At 39.3% G+C, this 23,475-nt stretch overlaps 1 long non-coding RNA gene across 1 annotated transcript in view; it reads right to left on the reverse strand.

Moving 5' to 3' along the window:
- LOC104143243 (uncharacterized) overlaps positions 1–22,910 on the reverse strand; it is a 34,348-nt gene extending 11,438 nt beyond the window's left edge. The window contains exons 1-3 of the long non-coding RNA XR_693879.2: positions 22,830–22,910; positions 6,734–6,888; positions 5,537–5,633 (exon numbers count right to left, since the gene is read on the reverse strand). This is a non-coding gene — a long non-coding RNA (uncharacterized lncRNA). The remainder of the gene's footprint in view (positions 1–5,536; positions 5,634–6,733; positions 6,889–22,829) is intronic.
- Positions 22,911–23,475: the final 565 nt, after the last annotated feature.

The following is a 23,475-nucleotide window of genomic DNA, read 5'->3' on the forward strand; positions in this document are numbered from 1 at the left end:
TTTGCCTTTGAAAAATGAAGGTGTTTGGGCTCTGCCTCAAACATGGTCGAGGGTATAAAGACACAGGCAGCTTTAGGCCAGATTTGTTCCTCTATAGCCTTGATTTAGTGCCTGTGTCTCAGAGCCAGTCCTGGCAGCTGGACAATGAAAAAATGCTAGTGGCTGCATGCAGAATCTGGTCTTAATACTATAGCCCACCAAGCTCACTCAGCACCTGGACCAGCACTTAGCACACAGGACATTTCCTGAACTAAAATAGGGGAAAAAAACTCTCCAAAAAAACCCTCAAAATCTGCTCCACAGCTACAAAACATCTCTCAATGCCAACCGTAAGTAATTAGTGTTAATTATTCATCCCTTTGCTGATCTGAAAAGCATCCTCCCTCCCGCACTTCAGATCCCTCCAGACAGGTGCAGGCAGTGATACTGCCGCTCAGGTTCACACCTCCCCTTAACCCAAGCCTGAAGGATGCAGGGGAATGTGCCATTTTGGCCCCTCATTATGTCCTCAGGAGTTTGCTCTCTTAGCCTTTCTCATCTTCTCTAACTGCAGGGCTATTTCCCTGAATATTCCGGGGATATATAAGAAGGAAAAGGGGTGCAGCAAATTCCCTATCAAACACTGACATGCAGCACAACTACCCCCTTCAGTGTCTAGAAACCCAGGCTGTTCCCAAATGTACAGTCACCCTGACTTGTTGCAACAGCTTCACAGAGGTCTTTGTACACTACGTTATTCTCCTCTTCTTCTAATCTGTGCATGAGCTGAAAAGCCTGGTCTCTTTTTCCACCTTCATCAACTTTTCTAGCAAATACGTGCTCTTCCTCTCTGCTGTATCACCACACCTACAGTCACAACAGTACCATAATCCAAAGACAGCCTGAAAGGATCACTCTGGTAACGCTCACCAAGTAAGTGCAAAGTTTCAGCGCACTGTATTTAATGATACTGATACTTGTCAACAGCACTCTGTCTGATCTCAGTACACTCAAGGTACCTGCATTTTGAGGGTTTTTATTGTTCAACACTTCTCCTAAAGCCCATTCTGTGGTAATCATAGCTCTCCTAATCTGGGGACATAAAACCAATTCAAAACAGAACCAGAGGACACAAATTTTGCACTTTGACATTTCACGTTTCTCAAAAATCGCCTAGCTTGCTGGAGAGCGGCCCCAAATAGGACAGATACTTTTACTGACACACTCATTTGTATGTTTTGGGGAGAAACCAGGAGGTGGGCTTGTACTTATCCCTTTAACGGAATCCAAAAATGGAGCTAATCCAAATCAAATGGTCCAACTTTGACACTTACAGCATCAAACAACTCATAAAAGCCTTCCTAGGTTCTGAACATCAGCTATACTCTTCACGGCAAAGATGAGCAGCAGAGTCAGATTTTCTAGTGAAAGCGTTTTCTCCTGCAATCTTTCCTGATCTAAGAATTGTAACGAGTGCATGGAAATTACAAGCTGCTATAAAAATTACAGAGACTAAAACTACCATTTTATCCTGCATTAGAACAATTTTAACATTGTTAGAGGAATACATCTCAGCAATTTTAAAATTATTTGAGTCATGACAGAAAGACTCACAACTGCAATATTTATCTTTCAGTTTCATCTCAGGATGTTCCTGAAGACTTGCAAGATGTCATGTTATATAGCATTTTGTGAGGACCAAAGAAAGTCTCTTTGACAAGCAACGCGTGTAAATAGGAACCATTGATAATAGAGGATTTAATTTTATCTGTTCTGTATTCATAGTACAATAAATAAAAAAGACTTCAGTGGTCACTGTAGGTTTACACCAACTTCTACAGAAATGCAATTTATAGTTGCATATTTTTAACAGTGAGCTTTGGCATACATTTGATTAAATTCCACTTTCCAGTAAACTTAATGAGAATTCTAATTCTCAAGAGATTTCTATAGCCAGAGCAGGTAAAAAGGAGTCTATCAAGTCAAAGCTGTGGTTGTTAGTAAAAGGGGCCAACTCCTTTGAAGAGAAATAAAATTCATAAGCATGCATGCATATATTTTAATATTGCCACGATACATATTGGCATAGCAATAAATAGTATAAGGATTTATTACCTGCTCTATTTCCCAGTATATACAAATCCAAATGGTACTTGTGAGGCTTAACATCTTTCAGGAATGTGTTTCAACTGAGTGGCTCAAGCAAACTATATTTATTCTGTGTCCACACTGCGATGAATGCAGAGAGCACAATTCACACAGGTGTTCCTGAGCTAACCTTAAATTAGCTAGGAGGGGTGTCATTGCAGCACTGCAGCACTGAGTGTGGGCCGCCAAGTCTCCTTGAGAAGCTGGACACTTCTTTCACTGCTCCTATTCTTACGTTACAGGATGGCAGCTTCCCTTAGCTTGCTTACATCAAGATAAACCTTCAGTTGTTTCCAAAGTGCTGGGTATTGTCTTAGTTTCCGCTCCTGGTAGAACATCTATTGCACCGCTTTGTGGGCTTAGTTATTACAAATTCAGGTTATGCTGCACATAGCTGTTTGTCAATAAGTCATCCTAAAATTCTGGTTCTGGGTTAAGTTCTTGTGTGTATGGCATTCTCGCTCATGGCCAGTGCTGCAAGACATGAACCTACAGAAGAAAACATGGATATCCTAGAGGATAAAGCATATATGGTGACTTACTGACTTAAGTTCTAGTCCACTGTCTGGTGACGCTCAAGGCAGGTTACTGTGTCCACACAGAACCTTGCTGAAATCGAAGCAAAACAAATTTCTTGTGCTGAACACAACAGCAAGTTTCCCTTGTTAGAGGCTACCTTACTCTAGGCCTAATATGAGCACGAGTGAAATTCTGGCCACATTCCTCTTTGGGGCAGTCTCCCATTCATATTTCCGGATTTCTTCCACATGACTATAGATGTCTCTCCTCTCACCACAGAAATTATGCTCACTGTTCATCTTCAAACTGGATCTGGGATCTGCAGTATCTATCGGTTACTGGGGTTTTAAGTCAACTTTTGACATGAAAGGATTAATAAGAATATCTAGTCATGGAACATTTTAATGTGCAGATTTTGAATTAGCAAAGGAGTTCAATATTTTTACATCCACTGTAGAGATGGGGACATAGAGACATTCAGGCAAGAGAACTTTTATTCAAGATCATGGAATAGGACACCAGGAAAATTGGAAGTAGCCCCTAGAGCTCTGAAGTTGTACCCCAAAGCTCAGTCTGTTAGATCACATTATTAGTCCTCAAGTGAGTATACTTTTCTTGCTATCATTAGCATTAGTCCTGGCATGAGATCAGCATCAGAATCTCCCTAAAGAATATAAACTCCCCAAAGAATACAGCAAACCATGGTGTTTATTATTTCAGTTGTCGCTATTTGATCCTGGCTATTTTTAATACTGACCAATGGTCAATTTCTATTACTTACAGTGGAACTGAAAACAAAAAAACCCTAAAGCACATGAAAAGAACAGATTAAATATAGCTTGTGCTTATGCTGATTTCTAGAAATAGGTTAATAAACACTGCCTAGATGAAAGGAGCCTCAAGCGTTAAAGAAAGAAATCAGAAGGTCTCACTTAAGTGATTTTTTGGCAGGAATCAAATTAACGAATATAATATGGATTGCTGACAAGGTGCTTGATCATTCTCCGCAGTAAGGATTTTTTTAATGTATATATTATTTTTATATATATGTAAATATACACACATATAGGTTTGTGTGCGAGCTGATTCCATTAACACTTCATTTGATACTGATAAATGATATTTTTATTTGAAAGGAAAATATTAAGAAGTTCTGATTTGCAAAGAACAAGTTAGAATATATGACATTATTATGTCCTCCTGCATTTTCTTCTTCCTTAAAAAACACAAGCCTTCACTCACAGACTTTGCAAGTAGAAAAGAATGCAAACATTTTATGTAGTCCGCAGACAATTTTCTTCTAATTCAATCCATAAACAACACAACGTATTTTTTGTAGGAGGGTGGAGGATAAAATAAAGAGGGAGACATAAAAGAGACTTAATGAGATCTTGGAACTCTTTCTTAAGCAACATAGCATCTTAATTTCTGGTAAATTCAAGCAACCTCCATCTGGGGGTTGATTCTGTCAGTCTGTATCTATGTCTGTCTGCCTTTATCCATCTCTCTAGGCATTTATCGCCGTGGCTTCGGCGCACCACTGAAGTAAACAGGAGATCTGCACGCAGGGTAGCTGCAGAATCCAGCCCCGCTCTGACAGTGATTGCGTCTGACATTGACAAGCACTTATACCCGATTCTCTGGCTCTTTTTTGTTTGGCCTTAGATACACGTGTTGTATGGCAAAAGTTAAAAATAAAACATTTCGGGCTACGCTGTGGTCAGTTCTCATGCGTCTCTGCAGTACGAGGGGGAGGAGGGAGGGTGGAGGCAGCAGCGCCTCCGCGTTCGGCAGCGCTCGCATCAAGGTCAGCCAGAACTGCTGCGAGTGCAAAGCGGGTGCACAGCCAGCGCACGTGGCTTGCTGTAAAGATGCTGCCCTCTGAGGAGTAAACCACGGGGAAGTCCGCAGGGTCTGAGCAACGCTATAGCGTTGCCCCCACTGATTCAGCCAGCAGATTTAGCTGGCCACACCCTGATGCAAGCAGCTCCTGAGCCTCAGCGCGGTTTGAAAATTTTCCATCAAAACTTTCACAGGAAGTGTCTGATTTCTTTGAAAATGTTACAATGTTTTTGTTTCATTCTGCTAGAAACATTAAATATGGGAAATGGAAAAAATATCAGTAGAAACCCAGAAAAGCCTGGTGGTTGGAGGAGGGGAAGGTATTCATTTTGTCACTGAGAAGCTGATAATTTCGGCTGAACATTTTGGATGAAAACAATGACGGTTTGATTAGTTAAAAGAATAGCTGGAGAAACCCGCCTCTGTTCCTGAACAGCTCCGTTTCAGCTCTTTGTGGAGTTCAGCGGAGTGCTTTCCCCCGCTTCTCAGTGTCGAGGGGGTGGCTATAGGCAGAATATTCCCCTTCCCCAAAATTTCCGAAGGGTGGAGGAACTCCTTGCCACCCTCATCTGCCCGGGCTGGGTAAGCGTCATACTCCTGCCCAGTGATGCTGAGGGGGTCATCTGAGGGGACCTCAGGGTTAAAAGCTGAAATGGAGTTTTACAAAGGTGGGAACAGAAGGAATGAGAGTGGGATGACAGGACTGTGGGGAACCTCCTGGGTCACGGAGCCCTGTCTGCTGCTACAGCGTGCAAATGTATCGCTGAATCTCCTCACGAACGTACCCATCGCTGTCACTGAATCAGTTAGAGGGGTTCCCCCCACCACTTTTCCTGAAAACTTTTCCAAAAACTCTTATATTTCCTTATATACTTTCTTCTAAAACACAAGCTAAATTATTCATGAGTCATTTACTCTTATTTGTTTATGTAACAATACCATCCAAGCCTTAAAAGTTTTCTTTTCATTCCCATCAGGTTTATGGCTGATTGTTTGCAGCCTGCAGTATGCTAAAGAGCAATCTCTACTCCCCCATCAAACTACTCACCTTTCTCTGCTCCTGCTTCAGGCTGAATTTCTTCTCTCTTTCAATCAGAGGCGGCCACAATTGTTCACCACTTTCCTGGAAAAGTCTTAGCAGAGCCCTATATAGGGTATTAATTTTTTTCTATCTCCACTAGAAATACTTCTTTTGATGTAGTGCCAAAACATATGCCCAGCTCTCCTGCATCATTCCGACTGACAAGCCTTTCCTTATATCAGAAATTGTCATTAGTCCCCAGCTACCTGAACCTGAACTATTGAATGTAATCCCATTTGTATCTCGCCAGTCCCTGAGGATATTCTGTTTTGCCTGTGTGCTTTGGGCCTCATTGCTATTGACAGTCCCTCCCAACCTTCAGCCACCCGCACATTTCTCTAGCAGGTCCTATTCTTTTGTGCCTATTTGATTAATGAAAATGTTCAGTGATATTTGTCCCCAGACTGTGCCTTTAGAAACGTCACTTTTAGCTCCCTTTAAGCTGGTATTTCCTCTTTCAACATCATCCGTTATCATCTCCTTTAGCTAGGTCCTATCTGTTTTACAGTTTTGGTGCTAATCCTCATCTTTTCCAGTCAAACAGTTCTCAGTGTAGCTCTGTATCAAATACATTACATTTACCACCATTTTCTTTGTCTAAAAAGCTCAGGATAATCTAAGAAAGATTATCAGGTTAATCTAGTAAATCTGCTTTTGGTAAACCCATTCTGCATTTTATCTCATTTTTCCACTTACTATATTGTCTATTACTCTTCTTTCCAAATGTACTATAATGCCTTGCAGGCTACTGATGTCACTGCACTTAACTAGATCACAGCTTTTTTCCTATCTTAAATACAGGAATCATGTTTGAAATTTCTTATACCACTCCCACTTTAACATATTCCTAAATATCCTTGCAAGTAGAAACGCAGTTTCAAATGCCAATTCCCTCAGTCTACTGCAGCATAGATCCCCTGAAACAGCACACACTGATTTTTACTTCTACCTCAAAAGGGGTCATTTTCATCTTCCAAGATCCACTCTCATAAAGCCAGATTCCTCTGTCCAAGTTCAGAGTCACTGTGCAAACTGACAACTGAGGCACAAAATCATTTAATTTTTGGATAGCACCCGTGCTAACTTTAAACCCATCTTCCCTCAAGCGAACCTCACTATTTCTTTCCTTTTCCTCATCTAATCTGGATGGCTAAAAAAACATACCTTTTGTTTTGCCTTCCTTTGCAACTTCTGACTTGGCTTCAATCCTTATTTTACCTCCGCCTTTTGGATCTTAGGCTTCCTGTTGATCAATCTATTTCCATTTCTGGAAGACTTTATCATTTCGAAATTTCAGAATTTTCTCTCAGGAAAAATACCTGCAATGAAACAATATCAGACAAACAGTTATCTAAGGTATTGCTAAAAATCTTTATAATCCATTATGCAGTATAATGTAATTTCTTTGTATTTATTGACTTAGTGGCTAAGATTACTGACTTACGCTTACTGACAATAGTGCCTTATATCTGAAAAGCGTTGAGTCACAAATTCACTACAGCAGATTTACTGAAACCTAACATGCATGTCTGATTAGAAAGCCAGCTTCCAACCTCGTAAACAGTGGATGTTGTGGGTTCTGCATGGCCCACCTGCTATGCGCATTGATTGGGCTAACATGTAACCATGCAAAGCGTAGCTGCAGCTGGAACTGTCCATCAATCAAAACAACACTACTGGATCTAGACTTAATCTGTCTGTGACTCTACATCAAGCCTGCAAGTCCAAAGAGGGTTTCTCTAATTGTCATCTTTGAAAGCTCACTTTGAGATCTGCAGTCAGACTCTGCCTTTATTTCCTCCTCCTTAATCACCAGTAACATAGACCGCATAATTAGCAAGTGAATGACAATTCAGGACTCACTGCAAAGCCCTGAGTGTGAGTTCATTTGAGGATCAGGCCTTTTAATTGAAATTGCAGAAGGGATATGGCAATCCTGCCCCTTCCCCAGAGTGATTTTGACTTTGTAGGGCTCTGAGTGGAAAAAATTTTTGTGGGGTCTGATAGGGATTTTGTTGACAGAAGGAAAAACAGCTCTCTAAAACATGCACTTGTCAAACATATAAGTTAAGCTATGAGGTTGCACAATTGCACAGCCATTTCTTTGAACACAGTCATCCCTAGAAAGGTGCAAAGTTCTGGAGCTTTACAGTTTTGTGGAGTGGAAATGACTACGCAATGTGCAAAGAACCACCCTGTTGTTCCTGCCATTCAGTTTAGCCTACGTCGTAATCCCATGAATTCCTAGCGTGTATTTGTATCATCCCAAAGACCAGACTAAAAAAATCTCAGGTGGTGCTAATCACAGTGCTGAGTTTGTTTCCCAGGAAAACAGATATAATTCCAATATATTATTTGTAATATCAATGCATTCTATTCTATTCATAATCCTGGGTGTGCTAGATAAGCTCTGGGACGATGCATCATTCGCCACTCATTCTTCCGGACTATTTATATATGAACAAAATCCATATCGCATCCATCCTAAAGGGCCCATTGCCTGTATTCACATGCCAGTATTCCTCATACGAGTAATGAAGGCAGGACTGATTCCAAGGTTTCAATTGAGGCAAAGCACTTGACGTAAGCCTATGCTTAAATGCAAATCCACTGCTGAAATCTATCACGTGTTAAGCCCATGATTAAATGCTTTAACAAAGCAGGGTCTAAACCTCCAAGGTGCTATGTAAATAGTAAGATCAAGCCTCCACAGCAAAACTAACCAGCATGTTGTGCTCTGTAGTGTTATGTAACAGCTACTCAACATTATCTCTCCCTGTAGAGTCTGTATGAGTACTGATATCAGAATAAAGTCACATTGCTATAACCAAACTATTTTGCTGTAGCATCTTCATATTCATCTAGTATACTTGAATACCTGTGCAATTCAGTTTCTTACATGTAGATGAGGCCTAATTATAGCTGGTAATATCAGCTGGTAATACCTTACGGACATTATCCTCTGTTTTCATATACAGCAATTGAAATTTACAGGATAAATGATTTATTTCATGACATGATCAAGACACAGCTGCCAAGTCAAAGCTGAATGCTATACCATTTCAGCCTCATGCACAGCTCACTTAAATATGACTTATTTCAGTAACTCAGTTAAAAACTTTAACCTGAGTGCTACCCTGCGTGGTAATTCACATTGTAGTTTCCCTGCACAGCAGGAATTAATTAACATATCAGGCATAGCTCCAAACTTAATTTTTAGATATATTACAAGTAGTACACAGTTATATCCCTGCTTTGATACCACTGAAAAGGCTATTCTTGTCTTAATGTCTGGAAAAGATTATTAATCGCTGGTCCTGTGGTATTGATTTGCCACCCCAGTTAACAGGAATATGTTAGTAAGATAGCTGACTTATTTTTATCCCCTTCTTTACTGAAGTGTTCGCTAGGTGAAGAAATGTGGCTATCCTGTACTAAGAAATATCTTGTTTCCGTTAACAAGAGGACATAAAATAACACAGTATCTCCTGTTTCAACGTTTCAGCTAATCCTACTCCTCCTGTTCACTGGCACAGAAAGTTGAACTTTATTCAGAAAACTGCAATGCTGCATATAATAAATGGATAATATACTTTTTCAAAATGAAGAGTAAAGTGTTGATTTATTACAAAAAATATTCACTTCCCTAAGCCTTTGCACGGAGCCAGCATCTGGTCAGCTCACTCAGAGCAGCTGCTGAATTTACCAGTCCGTGCTCCCCCACGGCTGAGTATACTGTGAGGGGTTAGTGAAATGCACTGGTCAAAAAGACAAATGCAACTTTAGGATGTATCCAGGAAGGTATTTCCAAATAGGGATGCAAAGAACTAACACCACTGCCTAAGGAAATCATATCCCCTCCTGCGAAATAGTCTGAATAGTTCTGCTCCTCAGATCCAAGAAAGGAAAACTCAAACAGGTGCAAAGAAGGACGACTCAGATAAGTAGGTGGGAGGAAGACGGAGAGGGGAAATCACTGCTGTCTATGAACAGTTGAACCTGGGAAACATCACAGAGAGAAAAAAATCCTATGCTACAGGTCAATGTTGGCACTAAAGCAAAAAGTGTAAGTGAGATGATAAATTTAGGCTAGAAAACAGGTTTCTAATCATCAGAGCAGAGATGTTCTAGAACAGCCTTCCGATAAGACTAGTGGAGAAATAAAATCTAATTGCTTATAAGATGGAGCTTAATATAAATGTACAGGATTATATGAGAACCAGCAACACCAGGGGACTGGACTTCCTACGTGTTTCCATTTGAATTAACAACGCAACAATCAGACTTTTACTTGAACTATATTACCAATAACAATGTGTAATTTTACGTGGTTTATGTATTGCTATAGCTAAGGGCCTCTTCCAAACTCCCCAAGTACATGCTATGAGCAGAAAAGGAGCCAACAAGCTGGTGAGTTTTAAAATGTAGTTAAAGTGGAATGTGTTAAGAGGAAGGAGCTGCAAGAGGCTGAACCACAGTTCAAACCAGGCTAGTCCGCAGCAGGCCCGAGCTAGCCTGGGACAGCAAGAGAGAGCAACCACAGGGCAGCAAAATGCCCTCGTGGAGGGAGCAGAGATGGCTCCTAATTTAAAGAGAGTGAAGAAAAATATTTTTGGACATAACAGAGAAGGAATGCAGAAAGCCTTCTCCTGCCACTACCGCAGAAGGGTGCTAAGAAACAGGGAGGTCCCTGGTAAACAAACAGCTAGCTGCACGTTGAGCCTGCTGTGGACGTCGGGTGTCAGAGAGGGAGACAGGCGAGATAAAAGGAGTTGTGAGATACAGCCTGCCTCTAGTCCTTACAAATGAGAAGAGGTTTGCAGCCCGAGGGAGGATGGAGGAAGAGGTTGTTTAACGCAGTGTACGGATGATGACTTGCTCTGTGTGGTGTGTGTGTATCTTGGGTAACTACTACGCCCTCGGCGCCCGTGTGGCTTTGTACGATAAATGTGTAGTAACTCTGAAAAGGAATCAGCACCTGGTTTTAGTTACTAAATTAACAGCTGAGTTTTTTGAAATCCTGACAGTGACCCCTAAGGACTCCTCTAGTTCTGTGTTTATTCTACGCCAAGATTCTCCTAAACTGCTTTCGAGTTATTAAAAATATCTCAGTACAGCTCCAGGTTTACAATCACCTACCTTCCTGCCTATACCATACTTCTATATTCAATAATTTATTGTCACTCTTTAAAATGCAGTTTCTAAGCAAAGGGTGACCCAAATGGATATTCTTGTCAGTATGACATAGCAGGCTATAACTACACAAATACCTGTGCTCAAAACAGCCTCATAATAGAGGGTGAAAAAGGCACTACTTCTCTCATTGTCTAAGTAAGGAAAATGAGTGATTGAGATCATGTTGTAATTGCAGTAGTAGGATAATTAGACGGGTTGTGTTGGTGTAAGTACCTCATGGCAGTGATCAGCATCAGTTTCCACTGTGGATCAGGCCAAAGAGACAGAAGTGCATTGGAAACCAGGTGCTTCTGACTCCTCAATCCTGTGCTCAAGCTGCTTTTCCACCCTGGTAACAAACTAAAGGAGCCGTTCAGGTTTTTCTTATTTCAGAGAGGTAAAACAGTCCACCACAATGCCCAACAATTACAGTCGGAGCAGTCTTCTTGGCAACATTATCAGCTATAAGCTTGTGTTTCTTAAACTGTTTTGAGAGAAGCCACCAGTACAAAAAAATATATATATAAATTTTGTAACTAAAGGTGACAATCTTAACATTCCACAAAATGTGCACAGAAGTAATAAATCCAGTGTTAAATAATAAGTTCAGTATGCTTTTGACTATACAACAATTTCAGCCGGCTTTCTTTCCTGCTTTACAACTAATCACTAACATGTATTTTTTAGATCTGTAATGATGGGAGGGAGTTAAATTTAGGAAATATAAGGAGTATTTCTTCATGATACTCTTTGACCAGAAGAACAGCATAAGAGAACTTATCTTGCATTTCATTGTGACAATGTTTTCCTATCATGTCACTCAAATTATCATTCATGTACAGTATTTATTTTTAATTTAAAATTAAAACACTGAATAATTAAGTACCATAGAGAATACTAATGTGTGGAACAAAGTGGGACAAATAGACTCTGTCTACAAGATTTCTATGATCCTCTCTCCATTAACATAAGCATGAGTTCTACTGGGTATTTACATATTAGATTTGGCAAGCAATAATACAATGAGAAGTAATTTCTGCATTAATATTTTCTCTTTCAAATAAGACAAGTTCCTGAACTCGTCAAACATAAATGCAAAATTATGAAAAACAATCTAAAGCAAAAACTCTTGTTATTAAAATGCATGGCAACTAATTATTGATCTGATGCTACTCTGCATAAAGGAGACATGCTTGACTGAACAGAAATATTTTAAAATCATTAATATACATGTGTTTATTTTACTGAGTCTAAATTGGAAGTAGTAGATTATTCTTATTGTCTAACAAATTAGGAAGTGTGACAATACCTCTGTACAGTGCTGATGTATGATACCTTTCTTCTTATACTTATTAATCTCTGTCAAATTAAAACTAAAACACTACTGGAAACCTTGAACAGCCATAATATGAAAATCAAATGTGAATTGCCATTAGAAAAGCCATAGTACCTCAGATTGCTCCAGGCAAACACACAGAGATACAATACTAAACACTGTCTTTGTATAAGAAAGGAGAGAAAAAATCTCTTATGGGACGTGCTGCCAGTTGAAGCTGAAGCCCTGTCAAAACTGCAGTTCTACTGTGGGAACATGGTGAAATCGAAAATCTTTGTGCAGATGGGGTTTCTCTTCCCTTCAGTTTTCCACTTAAAACAAAAACCTAAGTGAAATTCAGTTCACTGCAGATTTGCCAATGCATCATTTCACTCTAAGGATAGATTAATAATTTCTGAACTTATTTCAACTGAATTTCATAGCCAAGATACCCTGTAATTTTACACCTTCTCACAATGACCTTTATACTTATTTTACAAAATATCACTGGTAACATTTTTTCCATTCCAACAAGCTTCAGGATACATATATCTTGATATTACTTTGGAATTACTATGGTGTGGAACGCTCCGTAAATAATCAATGACATGTAGCTCATTCACTGTAGAATTCTGAAGAGCATGATACTGAAGACTTTTCATCTTTAATGCATTTGGTACAAGTCAAAGTTAACCTTTATGGAAGGTACAAGCTCATTTTCATGAATCCCTAAATCAGCCAAACTAACTTAACTCTGGATAGTCACGAATATATATTGTAACGATAGCTATGTACCTGCTGCACAATGTGACTTCCCCACAGAAAGAACAACTCACCTCTATAGCCTGAACAACCCAAAATGTGTTTCTTTAAACCAGGCTCTGATACCATGGCTCATGGCATCCTTAGAGCGTTTCTTTTCAGCTATTCACAGAAGCAAAGTAGCAAAGGCTGCTCTCACAGCTGAAAGTTTTTGCAAGTTTATATCACACTGTCACAATATGCAATGCACCTAAAAGATATGTGATGCACCAAAGTGGTTAAACAAATTCCCAGAAGTGTCCTCTTCCAGAGAATATTAACACAGTGATACATTGCTTGCATATAGATACTCTGTCTGAAAGTGCATTATTATGTTCCTGAAAAAGATTTCAGCATTCAGATTCCTGTACACCACTGATGTCAGGAAGATTTAGATACAACCTAAAAGTTCTTGTTCCATAGCATTACCAGAGTCAGGACAGTATTTTTCTAGAAGATAAAATATATTCTTAGTTATGCTGGTGATCCAGAGGTCATGTGGGTGAAGTAACACCTACTCTCTCCATGGGCACCTGCCTTCCCAGCCTTCCCTTTGCCAACATACAACGCTGCTCCAGAGAACATGAGCAATGATTATCCAGAAGAAAACATACAGTTTCCATGATTCACTGACTCTTGTTTTAACACCTCTTTTGGTAAGGTATTTACAGCTCGAGACCTGGCTTCTCTTTGCAAATCAGGCCCTTTGTTCGCCATCTGCTGCATCCTGTTCTCTGGTCCTTGGTGCTTTGTGGCTGTTGGGTCTGGGATGTTGTGCCACTGTGACCCACTGCTCCTCGCCAAGATTTCTGTTGCTGTCGGCTCTCCTGGCAGGGGCAAATTGTTCCTGAATTGTACTTGCTGTTCTTTTGCTGTGGAGTTTTATTGTTTCTGTAGATATTGATCTGTTTTTGGAGTTGTTGGACCCAAACATCTCTTTCCAAGAAAATGTCCAGGAGAAAAAGTTCTGCAGGAATGAAAAACTCCAAAAATTTTCTCTGACAATCTTGCCCCAAGCCATGTTTTTCAAAGGCAAATAAATGATTCATATGGAACATGTTACTAATAAAGACTGGAACAAGCAATAGTTCCTCCCTAGAAAGGGGAGGAAAAAGAGGTCTAAACCAGTACCTCTAGAGCCCTGAGCATCGAGGCATCTCTAGGACCCTGATCTCCCATCTGCTTTCTGACAGCAAACATCTATTAGAGTGTGGGCAAGACAGGCAGTGGAGCAATTTCGTAATTTCAGTGAAGGCATTTTGCCATGTTAAACATAAAGTCAGTTTTCCCTGTAAACTGCTCACTAGATCCGAGCACAACTTTCTATCTTTCCATAAAAATAAACAAGAGGCTTGATGAATAAAGCAGCAAAAAGCACCAACCATCCTGAAGGGAATTGCTTAATTTCATCTACCCTATAAGATTATATTAGGATTTTTCCCCTGTTTATGCAGTAGAATATACTTTTTGTTTTTGCCAAGTACAGTTCATTCAAACTACATCCAAAGCTTCCTTGCAAATAAGAATAATACAAAGTAATCAACAAGAAGAGTTGATGCAAAAATGTCACGCCAGCCTTCAGGGATTCGCAAAAACAACTGTCCAAGCTCTTTTGGTTTCCCCTCTTCCCTGGACAGTTATTCTTTCACCTTTACTTCCTGTCACTGCTAGGTGGGAAAAGCAAGTATTTTATTTGTCTTGTGGTAGTACATAAAGCTCATCTCATAAATGGATCCCGCTGGGTTTTGTGTTATATAAACCGTGCAGTAATGTAACTTTATTTCTAGCAATGAACACAGTGGTGTAGGAATAATTGTGAAATTTTAACAATTGGTCTCACATTGACCTATTCCTTCATCTCAGCCTTTCCCATCACTGAAGACTGACTAGGATACAAACATGCAGAAGCAGAAATAAAGATTTTTAATAAGTCAGACCTCTGTGAATTAGAGTAGCATGGAGGAGGTCGACGGATTGATGTATCTCTGGATGTATCTCTCCTGTGGCATATTTGCCCCATATGTATAGTTGGTAAGAAAAATGACTACAGAAAATTTCAAAAATACTTTTATAATGTTTTACATGAATCCCAAAATGCAGCTCAATAAATATTTTGAACATCCACCCTACAAACATATTGAGTTGTGAAAATTGTGCTGTTCTTTTGATGTAGTAAGTTGAGAGCTCTTACTGAATCAACTTTATAATGAATTCTTTCAGATCCTGATGAGAATGGTTCACTTACTAAGGAACTTAGCTTGATTTTGAAATTAATGTGGTAATTTAAAACTACTTTGGTAAAAAAGGTTTAACGACAGCTGAAACTTGAGAAAGGATAAAAGATGGAGGCTCAATGAATAAAGCATTTCTGCTTTTGCTGTCCTAGTTTAGCTGATGGCTAGCTTCAGTGCTGTTTTTCAGGACTATTATTTATTATCACATAACAAATAGTTCAAGTTGAGCTCTTTCTTTATATGGTGGGCAGACACTATACGAAATCTCCTGAGTAAATTCTGACTGCCTTGAAACCAGTGACAGAACTCCAGTATTTTCTGTGGTCTCAGCTTGCTTCTAACCTTCACAAACTAACTTGAATGACAAAAATTGAATGGCAGAAACTGGGGTAAGAATTGGGGTAAGAACTTGTGGACCACAAGTTCTCTGCTATCTTACATGCTGCAGTCACACAGAACTGCAGTACTCACGCTTCATGCCTAAATTATTATCTCTAAGGTCGTATTCTGGTTACTACGTTAGAGATGAGAACAAAAAAGGATTATTTTCAGAGACGTGGATTTGCTCATCAGTTAAAAATTGTTCACATGACCAAGAACAATCTAATCTTATTTTCTCAAAGCATGAGAAAATAATTCAATATCTAATCTTATTTATATCATGGGCATTCAAGTCATTCTCTTACTCTTTTTTTTAATCCTTAAATCCTAGCTAAATAGATTATGCCAGTATAATTTCGCTTTGAAAATCCTACCTCTGATTGACTATGGACAAAAAATAAATACTCTCATATGTAACACTGGAACCAAGTCCTCATCTAGGGTAAATGTATTACTTTCTCTGAGATACAGCGAGTTCCTTTCATTTTTTGAGTTTACATCCTTTGAGTCATTGGTTAATAATGTGGGGAGAGAGAATTTCAGGAATCCTCAGATATTTTCTAAATTGAGCATGATTAGGTGTCAGATTGTATGAACTGGTCAAATAACTGTTAAATATCATGCATTAAATACAGCTCTTATGGACACCAGGGTGATACCCTGGTTGAAATGAGAGCAACATGTGTAATCTGAACAGCGTAATGGAATAGAGGAGGACCTTAGACAAGGAGTACAAAACTTCACATGTTCTAGGATAATCTTTTTTTTCCTCATGAATCTTTCCAACTTCTTATAAATGTAAGAGACCGAGGTATCCAAGCAATCTGAAATATTTCAAGATGGAAGGCATATTTTTCCTGAAAACCTTAGTAGTAGTTGTAATCTTGGGTTGGAGGGGGGTGGATTTTTTCAGCATACAAGTTCTAGTTACAATATACATATTATAACGCCTTTGGGAATCCTGATCCACATTTTTAGCCCTTGTCAATTCTCTTTGTACCACTCTGCTTGCACTCATTTGAAAGGTCACCTGTGAAAGCTGGATGCCGCATTTTGCTTACTTCTAACTGCTGAAGGCAAACTAGTTCAATAATGTGTGGCTGCTCCAATAATTACCTCTCTCCTTCTCCCCAGCATACTAAAAGCCAATCAGAAATTACCCACGACCAATGACTAAATCATCAGACTTTTCTCTAAGGCTAATTGGTTCATAAAGACATTGCCTTTCCTTCTGGTAAAATGGGATTAAGATATGCATGTCATCTGAGACCTTTATTTTGTTATATGGTGTCTCTGACCCATAGTATCCAGTGCATTCAGCATTTCCATAGCACTTGATTCACTGATGAGAAACCGAGGCAAGAATAAATTAAGTGACTTGCCCAAGGCTGCATGAGGAGAGGGTAGCGGAGCAAGGAATTGAACTCAATTTTCCTAAGTCCCAACTTGATATCCTAACTACTGAAACCATCTGTCGCTAAAATAATAAGAAATTTTGCAGAAAATGATACGCTATACCCATCCTTCCTTATATTTATCTAGCATAATATTTGATTCTGTTGTTTTTCCTCTGTTAATAAATATGCAGGAGATACTGATCCAACGGAGGCTTTCTCTTGCTTTATGATAAGGCTCATAATTCTAAATCTGTCTAAATATGAAGTTCCATGAAATCCTAGGAAGATTTTATGACAAAATATTTGAGAAAAGGAAAAGGAAAAAAAAAAATCTTACCAACTTTGTCCAGAAAATAAGATTATACAAATTTGTCCTGAACATAATTTCCTTTCAGATTAGGCATGGACTGGTAGTTTGATTTTGTTCATTTATTTGCAGGGGGGGGCTTTTTTGTTTTGATTTTTAGGAAAAAGATGAGCTTTGTGTCTCTGAGAAAATCAGAGCAGCAATTTGGCCAGGATTTTTAACATTCATCGTATTACTACTGTGTTATCCTCAGACTGTCCCTTCTAGGACTTATCCATATTTACTAAATAATACAGATGACACTAAAATAGGGCTGATCATTGTAACACTAAAGGAAATAACTGTTTCTAGAACAGTTTTGGAAAAACTAATGGAAAAGTAAAGGGTGTAAAAGTAGTGAAAGGTATAAAATGTATATCAAAAGAGAAAAAGATAAATCCCAGTGAAACCATCCACGTTTTTGAGAAATTTTTCACTGATTAGTGCCTGTGTCATCAGTCTATGTCACAAAGTCCTCCTCTTCTCTCCTGTTTGCAAAACACTAGCATACACACAGTAAATAATGCTGATCATAATAGAAAAGATGCTCTAAAAGTAGATGAGCTGGTGGTAATGAAGTAGTTAACATGGGAGAGGAAAAAGCCCTGAGTATATTGACTGATCCAACTTGTGCACTCTCAGTTCAACAGGCAGCAGCAGTGAAGAAAGTTAGTAAGACGCTAGTATGTATTAAGAAAGAAGTATATTTGTAACAAAGCTAATCAGACTACATTTTTACTTTATAAGGCCCTGTGGTGGTTAGACCAAATTTGGAATATAATGTCCAATTTTGGTCATGAGAGTGGAAGAATAGATGCAGATAAAATTGAGAAAGTACAGGAGAGGGCAACCAGAGTGATTAATGTACTGGAGAAGGCTAACACAGTAGCTAAGAGAATGATGAAATGGGAATTATTTAGCCTCAAGGAAAGGTGATTAGGAGGTGAACTGACTGAAATATTTAAAATACCTATGGGTTATTATACAATTAAGCTTGAAGATCAATTTGAAGTTTCCTGACAGACCAGAAATAAGAATAATGCAGGATTAAATACACTATTCTCACAGGTCACTGTGGTACACAAGCTAGCTGCAGGAGATGGCTGCATTTGGAAATGGCAGCACTGTTTGTGCTCCAACTCGTAGGTACACAGAGCCTCTGGATAACCTGACATAACTGATAGGAGCTAAAGGTTCGTTCACCTACAGCATCACCAGCAAACTCCCCCACCAGCAAAACTCTTCAGGGTGAGCAGAGAGGCTGCCCTGCCCAGATCAGCTCTGTTCAGAAATGGAGCTCACTGCTTCGTTTCGTACCTAAATAACGGATGAATGCCCGGTTCCCAAGTGGAGCAGCACGTAACAGGCCAGTGGGACTGACTGATGAGGCAACGCATTTAGCATCATGTCTGGATGTTTTGCTCTGAATCTGAGGGTAGGTTTGATCTCATCTAGCTTTAGCCATCTAAAGGGAATGCACCAACTTTAAGCTCATCACTTCAGCTCCCACCGCAGTCACTGGAGAGAGGAAAAGACACTGCCTAAACATGGATCATGCCCATCCGAAGGCAAGTGCCTAAGACAGGTGAAATTAATTGCTCTCTGGAGGTACCTTCCTCCTTCCATTGTTTCTGTTGGCAGCCTGGCTCCTAACTAGGCATGAATCCCAGTGCTAGGGACCTTTTTGGCAACAATTACCATAGTGCCTCCTAGCTGTGAAACGAATGCTAGAGTCCATGAGGATGCAGGAAAAAACACAAACTGTGGGCCAGATTTTCAAATAGGTAGATGATATTGAAGACAAGATTTCAGTCCCCAGGGTAAAGTGAGAGAGATGATGAGAAAAGGTGAAGAGTTCAAGCTCACTTACAGTCATTCAGGAATCTCAAGTTAAGCAAAATTTTTTGATGAATTAACAGTTCAGTTTGTCACTGATGGATGAAAGCCGTGAATCTGCATTGAGGCAGTGGTACTTAAACAATGCAGACTAAGAAAAATAAACTGTGCCTGAACAAAGAAAGGAAGAGGATATAGTGGCTATTAACAGTGAAATATGATGTTTTTAATTAGCAAACACTAATTGTAGGACTGGATATACAGTGGAATGGAAGAATCAAATCTCAGGTGAAAGTAGGTGATAGCAAAATACTATTAATCTGAAAAGGTATAATGAGGAAAACAAAGCAAGAGAAAATGGAAAGGCTGATTGTTCCTTCAAGCAAGAAAATGTTATTATCAATAAAAAAACAAAGTGGAGTCTATTTTTCTCTGTAGTGATACAATTTTCATACAGCATAAGACTGCCTGAATTATATTTTTTGCATTGAGAGGGCTAAAAATGAATATTAATTTTCCAAAATAATATAGATTTGAGTAAATTCAGTAAGGCAACAAAAATCTGCAGAAAAGGGATGGATTCCGCAACACTGATATAAGCGAGATGGGAGAAAAAAGGAAAGGGAAAGGATGAGGGACAAGAGAACGAGAAGGAAAGATTTATCAAGTTAGATGTCCAGAACAGAAGAGAATAAATATGTCAATGCATATGCAGATGATTAAAAAAATGTATCAGAATGATCAAGTTTTACACTTTTAAAATTACTTCAACATTAATTGGGAAAAATTAATAGTGAATAAAGTACTTCTTGACGAACCAATTCTTCTTCAGAACACGGAGGTTTTATATATCATCACTCATGTGAGAAAACCAACAAGATCATAACTCTCCCCTTTACTTTGTTTAGAAAAAATGAACCAGGCTAATCAATAAAACACAACTTGCTGCACAATTAGAATTCAGTGATCATATCACTAGATCTGAAATATTTGTAAGAAAAAGGCAGTATTGCTCTTACTACAGTCAGACATTTAGAGAATGTAGAATGAGTTAAAAAATGCATCTAGAATACAATATTTGACAGAAGAGAGATTACGGTGTACTAGTAAATATTTAAGAACAGATAAAAATTATAAAATCAAAATTAATTCCATCAGAGCCCCCCAGATTTCAGCTGAAAACTTTGGAGCTGAATACAGTTTTGTTGAAACATAAAATGATAGATACACAGAAATGGCCCCAAATACAATCCGTACTTGAAGAAAATTAATACTGGTCTCTGTGCCACACTTAAACTTTTGATTTTTTTAAGGTAATATAAAATAGTTTGATTTTTACTGGGTGGAAACATACATTGAATGTGAAGAGAGATTGCAGTTATTGGGACTATTTACATTTTAAAAAGATGAAGTAGAGAGGTTATGATAAAAGTCGAAAAAGCAGCTTAACATCCCTACTTGGTTCTTTGTGAACATGTTTGTCCTTCCACACAATGCAAGTACAAAGGAAACACAATGAAACTGAACACTTGCAAATGAAAAGCATTAACTTAATAATTTTGCTTTCACTGGTACTGCTAGCTAACCAAGACTCTGAAAATGCACTGCAATAGATAGACAGTATAAGCAGGGTAACAGCAGTGAATATATACCAGAAAGAAGCAGTTTTGAAGTGCCTTTAGAGCCTGCACCAACCTTTACCTACCAGGATTTGGTAGGAAGATGCCTGGCCACTGTTAGCCCATAGCTCTAGGATACCTGCATCTTGGCCCACAGCAGCTGGCATTGAGTGTTTTACGAGGTAGGACTGGACAACATGCATCCATGTAAAACTATACAGTTCCTATTTTTCTGCTATATGTGTTAAAGGATGAATAAAGGGTGGTATAATTTAAAGAAGAATGAAAAAAACCCAGCCACAGTCTAAATACTAAAAATTGTATGAACATATCTGTTTATAGAATGTATATACACTTAAGAAACCTTTGCTTTTTTTTTTCCTGTGGAAACATATTTACTGTGAACTTCAATACATCTAGAGAGAAGGGCATGACTTCTATTCTTGTGCAGGCCTTCACACCAGAGAAGAAGGAAGATGACCTTATCTCCTATTAATAACTACAGGGAAATGGCAGCATGCTTCTCTCACATTTGAAAAAACAGGCGTTGCCAAACATGCAACCCTAGTAAAGCTAGGACTGGTCTTCTGAAGCTGAGGGTCCAAGCGCAAGAGGAAAATAGGCCTTGGCAATACCTTTTAATGAGAGGCTGAAAATTATTCTATGTGCTTTATGAGAAACTTCATCCAATTATGGGTTAGAGGTCTGCAAACAATGGAGGCTAATGATGGGGACCTTCAAGCACAAAAAGTCTCCTGATCAGATGGCTCCTGGAAGTGCTTCTCTCTTTCATAGGACCAAACCTGAATAAAGTCTTCATTTAATAATAGTTTTACATTCGCCAGTCCAATTGCACCATGCCTTTTTTGAGGAGTGTGAAAGGGTTTGGTTGAGAACTGGAGACATCATGTGAAATGCTGCTCTTGCTTACAAGGCTGTGCATGTTCATTCACAGCAAATGCAGGGGCAGAGGTTTCTCAGCCACCACATGTAGGGCCTTGGGTCCATGGGCTAAGAGGGCTTTATCTTGTGTGTCAGGCTTCAGGCTCAAGCTAAACCCTTTTATTCAACTCTATAACATTGTTCTTGCCTATGACATGATGGCAGCTATTGGGCTTGGAGGTCCTACCCTGGATCCAAGAGAACATGCTGTGGCTGGTTAAAATACAAAATGGGATCTGAGGGTATAGGATTCTCCTCCATCCTATGCCGCTAACATATAGCATGATGGAAAGCATGTAGCTGAGCACTCCATGCCTCAGTTTGACACTTACAAATAATGAAAAAGGTTTCCATTGTATAAAGCAGGATGACCCTCATCATTACAGTCTATACAGTGTGCACTGATATCTTAAGCTGCTAAATCCAGCTGAATTGCACAGTATTACCAATCTCACATATGGCAAGGAAGAATTTTGGCTGTTACAATGCTTTAATTTTTTTTCTCCTGCCTTGCCTTCCCCTCAGAATGCCCCAAACATGTGCAGGGAAAATCACACTGTGATGGCAGCTGGGGGAGGGCCGGTGGGTACTGAAGTGTGGCTTTGTCAGTTTAATAAGCTGCTGCTGTTGCAAAAATGGCTGCAGTCTCTAAACTTAACCCCTGAGAACTTCAATTATTTTATCTACCGATCTTTTGGATTACTGACACCCTCCAAGGGAAAAGCTGTTGTCTTAGATTAACCAAAGCAGCTATAGTGCTGTCTTCCTTGGAGAAGGAAGATGACTTAGCTGTCTTATCCTTGGAAAATCTATATAATCCAAAGATTAATCCAGAAGACCCTGATCTCTTTGCAGCAAAAGGCCATTCCTAACAAACTGCTTTCTTTCTAGCAAAGCTATCTCTTCGCTTTCTCTTTCAGCCTAGAGTAAAAGAGCTGTAATTGTCCTAATAAAAGCATTTTAGCATCACGGATAGCAACTGTCATAATATAATTTCTTGCCTAGATGAAATTTATCCAGAGAGTGAAATGGTTCCTACACTCCTCACTATGAAAAGAGAGTTAATTGCTATCAGTTAAACGAAAGCACCAAGGGGACTGGATGAACAGCTTTCTCTTGGATCTCCTACAGATATCGAAAGCTTCAAAGTAGTTGGTACTGTATGTGTTGACTTTGAAATCATTGTGGGGTACAAAATAATGCACATTGCCTACCTGAGCTGCTTCATTAGCCTGATTTACCTCCCAGGTTCCTCTTTCAGGCAAGTCTGCTAGTCTTGCATACGAAAGGATCAGCCACAGCACTCTGCAGTGTTAGCCGAGTCTTTTGTCCTCCCAATAAGAGGGAACACAGAACAGTACGAAACAAAAAACAAACCCTCCCTGCAAAAGTAGCCTGTTAAAGTAGCCGAGCACTTCAGATACAGAAATTCTCAAATTCTCAAATTCTCACTTTCGCTCTACTTTAGAGACAGATAAACAACCTGCTTTTAGCAACAAAACACAGTCCCTGACACACTGCTTTTAAAATAACGAATTGATCAGCCTAGCCCTCCCTCTTTCCATCCCTTAAGAGAAAAGATTGCATGCAGTTTGAAAAGAAAAGTCCAAGAAAGCTTGAATGTGTGACAAAGCAGAAGCCAGACCTAAAGCAAACAGTAAAAGCTGGAAATGTCACTGCTCCCCTGAACAAGGTAGCAAGGAAGGCAGAGTCCCAGCGCCAGTGGAGCAGGGTGTGGGAGCTCTGTAGGTTGCTCGGAAGTCCACTGTAAATGAAGTCAGGTGAGTTATCTCATGTGCTCTGACTAGTGATTGTGGGACCTTTTAGAGTGTGACCTTTTGAAATGTACGTGAGCTACTG

Source organism: Struthio camelus, chromosome 8, assembly GCF_040807025.1.
Source record: "Struthio camelus isolate bStrCam1 chromosome 8, bStrCam1.hap1, whole genome shotgun sequence".
In the NCBI taxonomy this organism is placed as follows: Eukaryota; Metazoa; Chordata; class Aves; order Struthioniformes; family Struthionidae; genus Struthio; species Struthio camelus.